This window comes from Protopterus annectens, chromosome 9.part0, assembly GCF_019279795.1.
Source record: "Protopterus annectens isolate FY-2018-M chromosome 9.part0, PAN1.0, whole genome shotgun sequence".
Classification (NCBI taxonomy): Eukaryota; Metazoa; Chordata; order Ceratodontiformes; family Protopteridae; genus Protopterus; species Protopterus annectens.
In genome coordinates, this window is record NC_056743.1 from 877,054,953 (window position 1) to 877,067,634 (window position 12,682).

The following is a 12,682-nucleotide window of genomic DNA, read 5'->3' on the forward strand; positions in this document are numbered from 1 at the left end:
CCCACTCATCTTGGGTGGCTTCTTGCCAGGCTTCTGGGTATAAAGAAATGCAACCCCCGACCGGATCCAGAAACGCACAGTCGGGCCTCCCTTCAGGAGCACTGGTAGGGAGAACCACGAAAGGAATCACGGTCCCCCTGGTTACACAGGCCTCCTCTGCCTCTAAGGCGGCATCTACCTGAATTTCTACCCCCTACCCTGCCTCCGGAAGGGAAATAACTTTATGCACCCTGAGAAAACCTCTGCGACTTCCTGAACCACATTTTCCCACCCTTCTGGCCCTTGGGGTAAGGTCTAGAAGGCATGGAAAAATGGACTCCCACGGCAGACAGGGTTTTTCCTTCCTGCTCGCACCTAGTGAGAGTGCCCTTCACCTTGGTTCTGAACAACGATGAACCATCAAATGGGGCATTGGTGAATGTAGACTTGAAGGCCTCCGCGAAATTGCACAGGCGCATCCAGGAGTGTCTCCTAAGAGAGACTCTGGAACCCACAGCCTTAATCGCTCCATCGGCTACATATGACATCAGCCTCATGGAGGAGTTGGTAAGGGAATTTAGGGTAGAAATCTGTGCATTGACCTTCTGTGCCACGGCATCAGAAATGTTACCCTATAGAGAATCTCCTAACTCTTTTAGGAGATCTCTCTGGAGCCTCGTTAAATGCATCAAGTAGTTCAGCGACCGCAGTGTAAAGGCCGCTGAGGTAAACACATGCTTCCCATACCTGTCCATAGCCCGGGACTCCTTGTTAGGTGGATGGACGGTAGACGAAGTTTCAGCAAGTTCCTTCTTGGTGGCCACTGCCACCACCATGCCATCTACTGGAACGCCTTTAGATAGATACTCCTTGTCAGAGGGGGTGGACAAAAACTTATTGGGTCTCCTTGGGACCGGTTTCACAGTGTTAGGAGTTTCCCACACCTTTCAATAGACAAGATCTAATAACTCATCAAAAGGGGGAGAAACCCAAGAGGCGGAGGGTTGAGACCCGAAAGCCTTCAGGAACATTGACTCTTCATCAGAAGGGGATTTGGATGGCCAGCTGCCTCTCTGCTTCAGAATCTCCAGGATATCTGAAAAAGAGATATTTTCAGAAGACAACTTGGGGGACCCTGCCTGACTCCTCGAGGTCGGTATCTGACGTGAGAGACTCATCCGGGGAGTCAAGGTGTTTCCTTTTACACAATCCCTTTCTGGCAGGGTCTCAGGCAAAAACTCTGGGGAGACGTCAGAAAGTTGGGGACCACTCATGGAGGAATCCTGAGGCTTAGGGTCTCTGCTGCCCATGGATAGAGCGTGATCTGAAACCGACACTGGTGCTGGAGGGGGCAGAGTATCGGTGCCGTAGGATGCAGCTGATGACCTGGCCAGCACACTCCTCATAACCTTGAAGGCTGATCCCCCCGGCTCCGAAGGCCGACTAACTGAAGATGAAACAGTAGTAGCCCTTGGCACTGAGGAGATGAGGTCCAAAGCTGATGTCGGGTCCAAGCTCACTCGGGCCGAAGCACCGAGAGGAAGGCTCGGAATCGATGAAGATTGATCCGAGACCTCCCCCTTGGGTCTGACTGGAAAACCGTGAACCCTCGACCCCATGGACGGAGCCGACGGGGTTGGAGTGGAAATTGGAACTGAGAGGCCAGGCGAGGCTACTGGAACCAACCTAATGGCACCCGACGGCACTGACAACTGTGGCTCCGAAGGCCGAGAAAGGCTTGGAGGAACAACAACAAAGGATGAAGAAGCCATAAGCTCCGGAGCTGACTGGGTCGGAGCCAAAATCAATTTAGCCAACACCGATGACTGAAGAAGTTTCTTCACCACCCTATCAACTTCCTCATTGGAAAGGGTCCTGGAAGACCTGGAAGATAAAGTAGGTGATCTGGATCTCTCTACAGAAGGGGACTTGCGTGAAGGAGAACCCGGTCGAAAAACTGAAGACCGGCTCTGAACCAAAATATCCGTGACCAGCTCCGAAAGGCTGGGAGCCGATATGGACTTAGTCAAGAGACTACCTTCTTTTGCCACTGAGGGCAATGAAACCGAAGAAGGAGAAGCTGTTCTAGCAACTTTCTCTGGCGGCTCCGAAGAAACAGACTGAGCTGGAGAGTGCTTCTTGGAAGTCTTTTTGTCCTTTTTAGCTGGAGAGGATAATGCACTGGAAGACTTAGCCAAGTCTTCCTCGAAGGAGTGTTTAAGCAGTCCTTTCAAAATGAGCTTGTTCTTCCTCTCCTGTAGTACACTGGGACTGCAGGAATGACAAAACAAGCAGGACTCTTGGAGGTGAACAGCCCCCAAGCAGTACACGCACACAGAGTGCCCATCAATTAAAGACATTTTAATGCTGCATTCAACACACTTTTTAAAACCCGAAGGCCTGTGTTCCTTAGGATCCTTGGACATGCTGAAAGGAATAAATTAATACGTACACGCACTAGACCCAACTAACAAGAAACAGAGCCTCTAACTCAAATGGCCCTGAAACCGGCAGGAAAACAACAGGGAAGACTAGGTCCTCTAAGTTAAATGGGCTTAGCCCGGGGAAACAATGGCAGGAAAGCACCACTAACCACACACAACACTAAACTCTAACAGAATAGAGCAACAAACCAAAGAATACACAGAAACAATGGGGAGGACTAGGTCCTCTAACTTAAATGGGCCTAGCCCGTGGGGAAAGGAAACAAACGGCATACCCAAACAGCCAGACAAGGGCACAAAAAACAACCAGAGAAACAAATATAGGCAGTAAAACACCACTACCACACACACAGAGCTATGAAAATAGCTTTTTCGAGCAACAAAAAGTCGACAGTTTATAAAAATTTTATAAACAATATACTTAGCCACGGCCAAAAGCGAGACCACGTCTGAGCTTAACGAGCGGCAAACGAGATCTGGGGAATAGACCTGTTGCATGATAGGATACCTCTTAGCCATGAGCCAGTTGAAGACTTCGAGCTAGAGTATGGCCGAGTCGGAGCCGAGGTTTGGCTCTGAACCCACAGGTAAGAATGAAGGCGAGATTGGACTACATAGCATCTGCTGCTCATGATTTTAAGTTATCGATGTTTAGATGTCGACATTTAGGCATTCAACAACCTAAGCGGGCGACAATTTAATATAGAACCAGGTTATATACTGCCAAAGATATAATAACAAGCAAGCTTCCACAGCTTCAGGGCACTTTCCACACACCCAAGCTGTCAAACAGCTCAAGCGGAACTGAATAAAAAGACAAGTTTGGGTATGAAGCCCTTCAGAGCTTTTCTGACAGTGGACAGAAGGAGTATGAGATCTGAAAGGACAAGGCTAGGAATAACAAAAAATAAATGTCCACACCCTGGCATAAAAAACCCACCAAAAACAAGAGGATGGAGGGAGGGAGAAGCTACTGCAGCAGTGATCATTCAACTATCTACTGTTATGGTAAGTTCAACTTACACAACTGTATTATGTTCTTCACACTGATCACTGCTGCATTAGACTTAGCAATATGGGTAAATTACCATAGCTAACTATATTTGGAGGTAGAAGCTGAAAGGTCCAGAGTAGCCCCTATAGAACGATCCTAGCAAAGCATGACCTAGACCTACAGAAGGAATCCAACTTATAGTGCTTTGTGAAAGTATGTAAAAAGGATGAAATAGTAGCTTCTTGAATACCTCTAGAATCCAACCTTTGCCAAAAAGCCATAGAACAAGGCAAGATCCTTGCACTGTCAGCCTAGACCCTGAGCATAATAAATTTGTCATGGTGAGTACAACAGAAGGTAACAGCCTTAGACAACCATTTGGAAATAGTCTGTTTTGACACCGGTTGACCCTTCTTACCTTCACAACAAATGAACAATTGATCCGATCTGAAAATGTTAGTTCTGTAAAGACAGTACCCGAGTTGTTGTGGACATCCAAGGTATGCAGTATCCTTTCTCCCTCATTTTTAGGTTCAGGAAAGAAAACAGGGAGATGAATAGCTTGGCTTAAAGTACACTTGGATACCACTTTAGGCTTAAAAGAAGGATTAGCTGTCAAAGAAATCCTGTCCTTGTGGAAAATAAGGTAGGGTTGGTGTAGAGCAGAGTGTCTGCACTGTATCTTTAAGAAGCATATCAAGGTCTGAACATGCACATATAAATACCAGCCACATGCTATTCCCAGTGCCATTTTGAGAGTGCAGCCAGAGAGTGAGGATGTATGATTGCAGTAGTTAGTTTGTATATAAGCTATTTAAGTTAAAGTCAGTGAACTTCTATTGTGATGTGTTTGTATATAATAAAGCTGTTTGAACAGAACCCATGAAGACTCTTCTATTGTGTCCAAAGTAAGAGGGCAACAGTTGACGCACCATAAATGTTTGCAACTTAGATACCCTTCTTGCAAAGGTCAGAGAAAGCCATAAAACTGTTTTCCATGTTAAGAACCTCAAGTCAGACAGATAAGATGGTTCAAATGGGGCAAGTGTTAGTTTCTAAAATGCAAAATTAAGATCCCAAGGAGAGGCCACTGGTTTACTTGGAGGCATCTTATGCAAAACCCCTTTCAAGATAATTTTAAAATGCGACTGCCTTGAAAGAGGAGGATCCATGGACAGACAGGCTGAAATGGCTAACACATGAACCTTGACAGAGGAACATGAAAGGCCATAGGATAGTAACTCACACAAATATTGTAAAACCAGAGAACAACTAGCCCTGAATGGCTACTGGTTACATTGTTGGCACCAACTAGTAAACCTTTCATTTGCTAATATATGATTTTCTAGTAGCTGCAATGTATAAAACACCCCTGTTCATATGTGAATAGATCCAATCTGTGAGAAAGCTTGTGGTAACTGCCCTTGGCCCTTTCCAAAAGAAGATAAAACCACAGTTGCCTGGGCCAGAAGGGAGTCACCACAATAATCTTGGGAGATTCCTCTGAATCTTCAGAAGTACACTGGATATTAGTGGAAAGGGTGGGAAAGCATATAGGTGCATTCCTGTCCAAAGAAAAGAAAAGGCATCTGTCTGCCAGGCCTTCTTGCATGGAGTCCTGGAACAAAGGTTTGACAGCTGATTGTTCAGACAGGAGGCAAAGAAGTCTACTTGAGGAACTCCCCAGAGATGGAGCAAATCTTGGAAGACCCCCTGGATCTAGTTTCCATACATGAGGGTCTTCCCTGGTCCTGCTCAGTTTGTCTGCCACACAATTTTGCTCTGATGGAATGTCGAATACATGAAGAGTGAGATTGTGCTTTGACACTATATCCCAAGGTAGCATGGCTAGTCTGCAAAGAGGGTATGACCTGGTTCTCTCTTGCTTGCTGACATACCACATCACTGTGGAAGAGGTCATGGGGACCAAAAATGGTTCACAGAACTGAGTGCCTTGATCAAGGCAAGCATCTCCTTGACACTTCTGTGTCTGCATTCATCCTTGGTGTCCTACACCCTTGTACTTTTAGCTCTCCTAAAACTGCTCCCCAAGCAAAGTCTGAAGCATCTGTGGTGACTGCCCTTTTTGAAGCATGGAGGAAGCAGGGGAGACCTTGATTTAAGGAAATCTGCTGTCTCCACCAAGTGATTTTTCTTCTGACAAACCCCAGTACTGGGATCTGAAAAGATAAAGGGTTGATGCTGGGAACAAAGAGATTTCAGATACCACTGTAGCTTTCCCATGTGGAGTCTTACCAGGGGTATCATGAGAATCATAGATGCCATTATATCCAAACTCCTGGGTACTCCTTTGCAGAGACCAAAGTCAGACTGAAAAACCTTAGAAATAGATCTAAATAAAGATCTATTTTTTTCCTGTAAAAAAAAGCTCTTTGAACTGAGGTGTCTAGCAGCTGTTCCAGGAACACAATCCTGTGTGAGGGAGTCAAGAAAGACTTATGAATGTTCTCTTGGAATCCTAGCTTGTGCAAGAGATCTTTCACCCAACGGAGAGCTTACTGACACTTTGAAAAAGACTATGCAGAGATAAGAAAGCTGTCTAAGTATAGCAATATTTGGATACCATGTAGCCTGCAATGATCTATAACTGGAGCGAGACACTTTGTAAACATTCTTGGTGCAGTGAATAGTCCAGAGGGTATGGCAGAGAACTGATAATATGATAGACACACAAAACCTTAAAAAACACCTGAAGTCTGGATGAATAGGAATGCGATGTAAGGATCTTTTAAGTCTAGTGTTACCAGGAAACTTAAAAGAGGAATAAGAGGTAACAGGTTGTGAAGTGATAATATTTTTAATTTGAGCACTATCACAAACAGGTTTAGGAAAGAAAGATCCAGAGATGGTCCCCAAGCATTTTCTTTCTTTGGGACTAGGAACATCCTTGAATAAAACCCCTTCCCACCTGGGAAGGAAGAACTGGTTCTATCACTCTTTTGGACAGCATGTGATGAAGAGCAGGTGGAAACAAAACAGTGTGATCTTTAGGATGAGGAATGAACCCCTGGAAAGGAGGAATTTCCTCCCACTGTCATCTGTAACCCCAATGAATGATTTTTCAGAATCCATTTGTCTGAAACAATCTGCTGCCAAAAAGAAAAATTGAGATTCGGGCTTTCTTGAAGCGAAATGGCCAGGGTGGGAGGGGGTCACAAGGTCTCTTGAATAGTCATTCAGAATTGTTGGAATGTCCTTGGTGTTGGGATGCTTTGAGACTTCTTTTTGGAACCTCCTTTTCACTTCTTAAATGTCTACCTGGATTCTGTTGAGACTGTTTATTCTGTTTTTTTTTTTTTTTGTTGAAACTGGGTTAGGAGAATGAATATCCCTAGGAAATTTGGAAAAGTAGGGATGAAAACTCTTAGAGATGCCCTGGATCAATTGCCCCTTTCATCATACTTTTTGATCACCTCTGGAGCAAACGGGTCAAACACTAAATCTCTCTCCAAGAGAGAACTTAAAATCTTATTTTAACACGATCTGGGAGGTTCTGAGAATGCAGCCAAGCAAACCTCCTTAAATCCATACCAGTGGCCATAGTCTTGGAATAAGTATCAGCAGAGTCATGCGCTCACAGCAAACTGAGTATTGACCTGTGCAATAGAAGAAACTAAATTATTTAAAGCAGATTTTTCTTCACAAGAAGAAACTTTAGAACCTACTTAAACAATATGCCAGAATAAACTTTAATATATGAGAGAGCCTGACAATTTAAAATTCTGAAATTCAAAGTTGCAGAAGTATATATTTTCTCCTAAATCTATCAATAATTTTCTCATCCTTATTAGAAAGAGTAGAATTGGAATTAACTAACTGCTTAGCAGCAGAGGAGTCAACTAAGGCTATATCTGCTGGGTCAAGTTTGGGAATAGTGTATAAAAATTTACAAGACTAGGGAACTTTATACATCCTATCTGCCTTTTTAGGGACAGCAGGCAGACTATCAGGAAAACTGTAGGAAGTAAGGCACACAACTCTTAAATAGACAAGACAGGAGGAATGGGTGTATGATCTGGAAAAACCTTCTGTAACAACTCACAGTATTTTTTGAGGGACTGAGAAACCTCTGTGTTCTCCCATTGAAAACACTGGGACATTTTTAGCAATAGTCTCAGGGAAAGAGTAACCTCCACGTGGAGAATCAGAAAGTGAGCTCTCATCAGAGTCTGAATCAGAAATCTCCAGACAAAACCCTGAATCCATCCCTGTATTTTCCTTTTCAGATTCAGAATCTTGAATGTCTTCAGTAAAGGAAATATCTCTCTTTCCTTTACCAGAAACTACTCCACAAAAATGATCAATAGCCTGAATCAAACCCTAAGCCAGTCCCAACAAACAACTCCTATCCAAATAAATTTGAGGAGTAGTAGATACATGCTTGGTTTTCTGTTTCTTTGTGACAGGAAAAATGGGGCCAACTGTGTTACAGCTGCTTCCTCCAGGGATGGGCACAGCATTCTGACACAAAAAGGGAAACCTTCCCTGTTCCCTCTTCCAGGGCCAACAAGAGTGTTGCTGCTCCCTTTCCAACTGAGGGGACCCCAACATCCGTAGAGGACATAGCTAAAGCCCAGTCCACAGTGGCTGTAGGTGCTCCATCAAAGGGATTGGAGTAAAAGATTAATGGTCTGATGTACAACAAATAGTCACAGCAGAGTCACCCACCTGCAGCTGAGGCAAATTGCTAGCCTGATGTGGTGGCAATGGCTGTTTGCTTAACTTTTTTTTTTTTGTGGCTGGAAGAAGGGCCGACCATGAGATTGACAATCTGTTCCATGGTCAAGCCGAAAATTGCACCTCTATCCTGGGGAAAACAAGCAACAATGCCAGTAAAACTACCAGCATACAAAAGTTACCTTTTCTGAAAGGAAAAAACACAGTAGCAGCTGCACAATATTAAAATAAACAAATTTTCCACAGAAAATATTTTACCAGTTAGATAACACTACTTTTACACTGAAAGAAACGAGTGCTCTGTTTAAAAGTATGCTACAGTCTCAGGACAATCCATTAAAACACAAGATTCCAAGCTTTAAAATTACTTTCCTAAAGAGGAAAGTAATAAAACATTAGTAAAAATAAGAAAATGGAAGTTTTTTTCCACAAAGGGAAATTTTCTGCCCAGCTAAGGAAAGCACAAGACGAACGCTGATCCTCAAAAGCCTTACAGGAGCGTAGTGTTCAGCGGCAGTAAAGCTCTGGAGGGCGTTGTGCCCAAACTTGTCTGAGCTTGTCAGTTTGAGCTGCTGGATAGTTTGGGTGCATGGAGGATGCCCAGAAGCTTTGGAAGCTGGCTGGCTGTTATATGCTTGGCAGGATATAACCCACATAGCTAAGGCTACTGCAGCAGTGACCATATGAAATTCTTATCAATTCCCCCCACCAATACCACAATCCCACCACCTTACCTGACTCCCTCAGTGATTATCTCCCTACCACCATCTTAAGACACTACTCCCATATTCCTAAACCCCACCTTATCAAAGACTGTCGAAAACTATCGACTTTCAATTCATCCCAATTTAACTCTATTCTCCACAACATAGATTGGTCCATTCTACAACACCTCCCCCTAAACGATGCTGTAAGCACTTTCAATAGCATCTTCATGAATACTCTAAACTCCTTAGCTCCCTCTAGGAAGATCAGAGTAAAATCAAACCATGCTCCCTGGCTGTCCAAAGAGACTAGGCCCCTTATGAAACAAAGAGATCATGCTTGGAAAACCTGGACTAAAACTAAACAACCAACTATTCTTCAAAAATACAGGCAACTGAGAAACCTTGCAAAAAAACATACAACTGACAAAAAGTTATACTATAGCTCTGCTGAGCTTAACAACAAATCCAATCCTCAAAAATTTTGGTCAACTCTCAACAACATCCTCTATCCTGGAAAGCCCTCTAATCCCTCCCCACACCCTAACTCTTCCTCTCAGGAAACAGCTACCTTCCTGAATAAACACTTTATCTCTTCCATTCAAAATCTGGCAACCTCTAAGCCTAACTCTACTTTGACACCCACCTCTCCAAGTCCCACTAACACAACTTTGTTTTCTTTTGAGCCAGTTTCCATTACTTACATCAAATCTCTACTACTCAAGCTAAAACCTTGCTCTCCTTCCACTGACAATCTATCTCCTACATTCCTCAAACTTGCTGCTGACTCAATTGCCTATCCTGTATCTATACTAATTAATCGATCTATTCTGGAATCAACTATCCCCACCCTTTGGAAATCTTTCTTCACTATCCCTCTTCATAAAGGTGGAAACTCCACTGACCCCTCAAACTACCGACCCATTGCCATTCTGTCCCCCTCTCCAAGATATTAGAAAAATGTATTCACTCACAGCTTCTCAATCACCTCCTCACACACCACTTACTTACCCCTACCAAACATGGATTTCGTCCTCACCACAGCACCACCACTGCCCTCCTCTCCTTCACTCATATCATTGCAGAGGCCCTAGACAACAATAAACTTGTTTCCTGTCTCTTCCTAGATCTCTCCAAAGCCTTCGATACTGTCTTTCATCCTCTACTACTATCCAAACTCGCAAATCTTCACCTATCCCCCTCCGCACTTGCCTGGTTTAATAGTTACCTATCTGGCAGGGAACAATCTGTCAAATGGCTCTCATCCTCATCACCTTTCCTTCCCATCTCCACTGGTGTTCCCCAAGGCTCCATCTTGGGACCCCTTTTGTTTAACATCTTCACCAATGATCTTTACACCTCATGCAAAGAATCCTTCTTATTCAGTATGCCGATGACTCCACACTTATATCCATCTCAAATAACATTCCTGAACTACACTCCCTGACCCAACAGGCCCTACTATCCACTGAACAATGGCTCTCTCACAACCTATTGATCCTAAATCCCAAAAAGACCAAACTCTTACTTTTCCTTCCCCGTTCTCTTTCTCATCACAAAACCTCCTTTTTTATTATATCTTCTAACAATACTAATATCCAACCTGACACCCACACAAAACTCCTAGGGGTCATTATCGATGACAAACTCAAGTTCAACCTACACATGCTCCAATGTATAAAAAAAAAACAAACCAGAAACTAGGTCTGCTATATCGGAACAAAAAATTCCTAACCCCTGAATCTAGACTTACCCTGGGCCAGGTACTCCTCCTCCCCTCCCTCTTATATGCCGCCCCAGTTCTTACCAATATCCAGGCCTCTACTTTAAACAAACTGCAACAGACTTACCATAAAATAGCCAGATTCAGTACTAACTCCCCATACAACTCACACCACTGCATTTCTTTAAACTCTCTTCAATGGCTTGAACTTCCCCAGTTTCTGCTATCTTATCAATTTCATATGCTACACTCTATTCTTTATAAACCCTCCTTCTGTCCATCTCTATCTTCCTTAGTCTCCATCTACATCCCATCCCGGACCCTCCGTACTTCTAACCAACAATTACTTGATATCTACCACCCAAAAAGGTCAGTAGGCAAACTACTCTACAAACACTCCCTTGCCCATGCTTGGAACAAACTTCCCCTTGACTTACGTTCAATCTCCCACACCTCACACTTTAAAAATGAACTAAAAGCTTATTTTCTCAATTCCAGAACCTGCCCTTGCCATGACCCTACCTAGTCTTCCTTCCCTTTATGTACCCTCAAAAGAACCATACTTAGTACCTCATTACACCTCTCTCTCCAATGTGTCTACTATGCATTTGCACAATTTTATGCAAACAAAAAATGTTCATTGTTGACCTGTTGAACTATATCAATGTAAAAGTGTTACTTAGCTTCTTTTTAATGCAACTTTAACTTTATGTATGTAACCCAACATATGTGAATTGTTTTGCTATAACTGCTATTATATCAATATTGTTTAAAACTGTACTTGTTTTAAAATGTATTACTGGAGCTTTTCTCCTCGGGTCTCCAATGAAAATGGGCCACAAGCCCAGTTGGACAAACCCGGTTAACAAATGTCAATAAATAAAAAATAAATGTATAATTTTGGGATAGAACAATATTCAGTGGTAGTGGAATGAAGAAAAAAATTAGATCATATAACTGTTACAGAAGGGTGAATATAACTAATAGATATAAAGAAAAGAGGTTTTCTTATAGGTTCATAAGTTCATAGGTTCATACTAGGCTATCTGCCCTAGGGCATTTATAAGCCTAGCCAGAGTGTGTTTGGCTTTCGCCACCCATTTTAAATAAATTTTGCTATGCCCTTTTTCGAGGTTAGTATACTGTGCCTCTGTTTAACAGTGACACAGAAGTGATACCCGGGGTAAACCTACGATCTCCCATCCACTCATCAAGATTCCTCTTAAAGAGAGTCAATGAGGGACTCTGCCTAACCTGGACTGGGATTTTATTCCAGAGTGAAGGGAGCCTCTGGGTTATGAATCTGTCCCTCCAGCATGTCCTATTTATTTCAGTGCTGAGGTTCAAGTCTCTCGAGCGCGTAGCTCGATGGGATTTGGATTTTCTGAGGTGCAGCATGTTCATTAATTCCGGGATGTACATGGCTTTATATGTCAGGCACAGATCGCCTCTGAGCAGGCGGTATGCCACTGAGTAGAGCTGGAGTTTCTTTAACCGGGCAGCATATGGCATCTGTTTGAGCCCTTTGATCCTCTTGGTGAGGTACTTTTGGGGTCTTTCCAGTTGCTGCAGGTGTCTGGTAAGGTACATCCCAAAAGGGGCATTGTACTCAATTATGGGCCTGATGAGGGATGAGTAAAGAGGCACGATGACCTCCCCTGATCTAGATGTGAATCCCTTCATGATTAGGTGGGCTATATAAAATGCTTTTCTAACCACTTTGGCCATGTGGTTGTCAAATGAGAGATTGCTATCAACTTGGGTCCCCAGATCCCTAATTACTTCTTCTGTACTTAATGGATTACCACCTATGTGGTAATTTGTGGCACTTTGTTTTGCCAAAGGGATGACTATACACTTTTTGGCATTTAGCTTGAGGCCATGGCTCTGGCACCAGTTGTCTGTTTCTATGAGGCCCTTTTGGAGGATGCTTGTGTCAGCTGGAGAGTCGATTATGGCGCCCAGTCTGCAGTCATCTGCGAACTTGGTCAGCCACAGTCCTTCCGTGTTGGCCTGTACCTCCGAGAAATATATACCGAACAAGAGAGGTCCCAAGACTGAGCCTTGTGGGACGCCGCTTGTAACTGGTTTGGAGTCTGACATGGCTCCAGCAATTCTAACCATGTGGGTTCTGTCCTTG

The 12,682-nt window shown here is 43.5% G+C and overlaps 1 protein-coding gene across 2 annotated transcripts in view; it reads right to left on the minus strand.

Moving 5' to 3' along the window:
• Positions 1-12,682, minus strand: part of KIF5A (kinesin family member 5A) — a 980,629-nt gene that overhangs the window by 16,422 nt on the left and 951,525 nt on the right. The window lies entirely within an intron of this gene.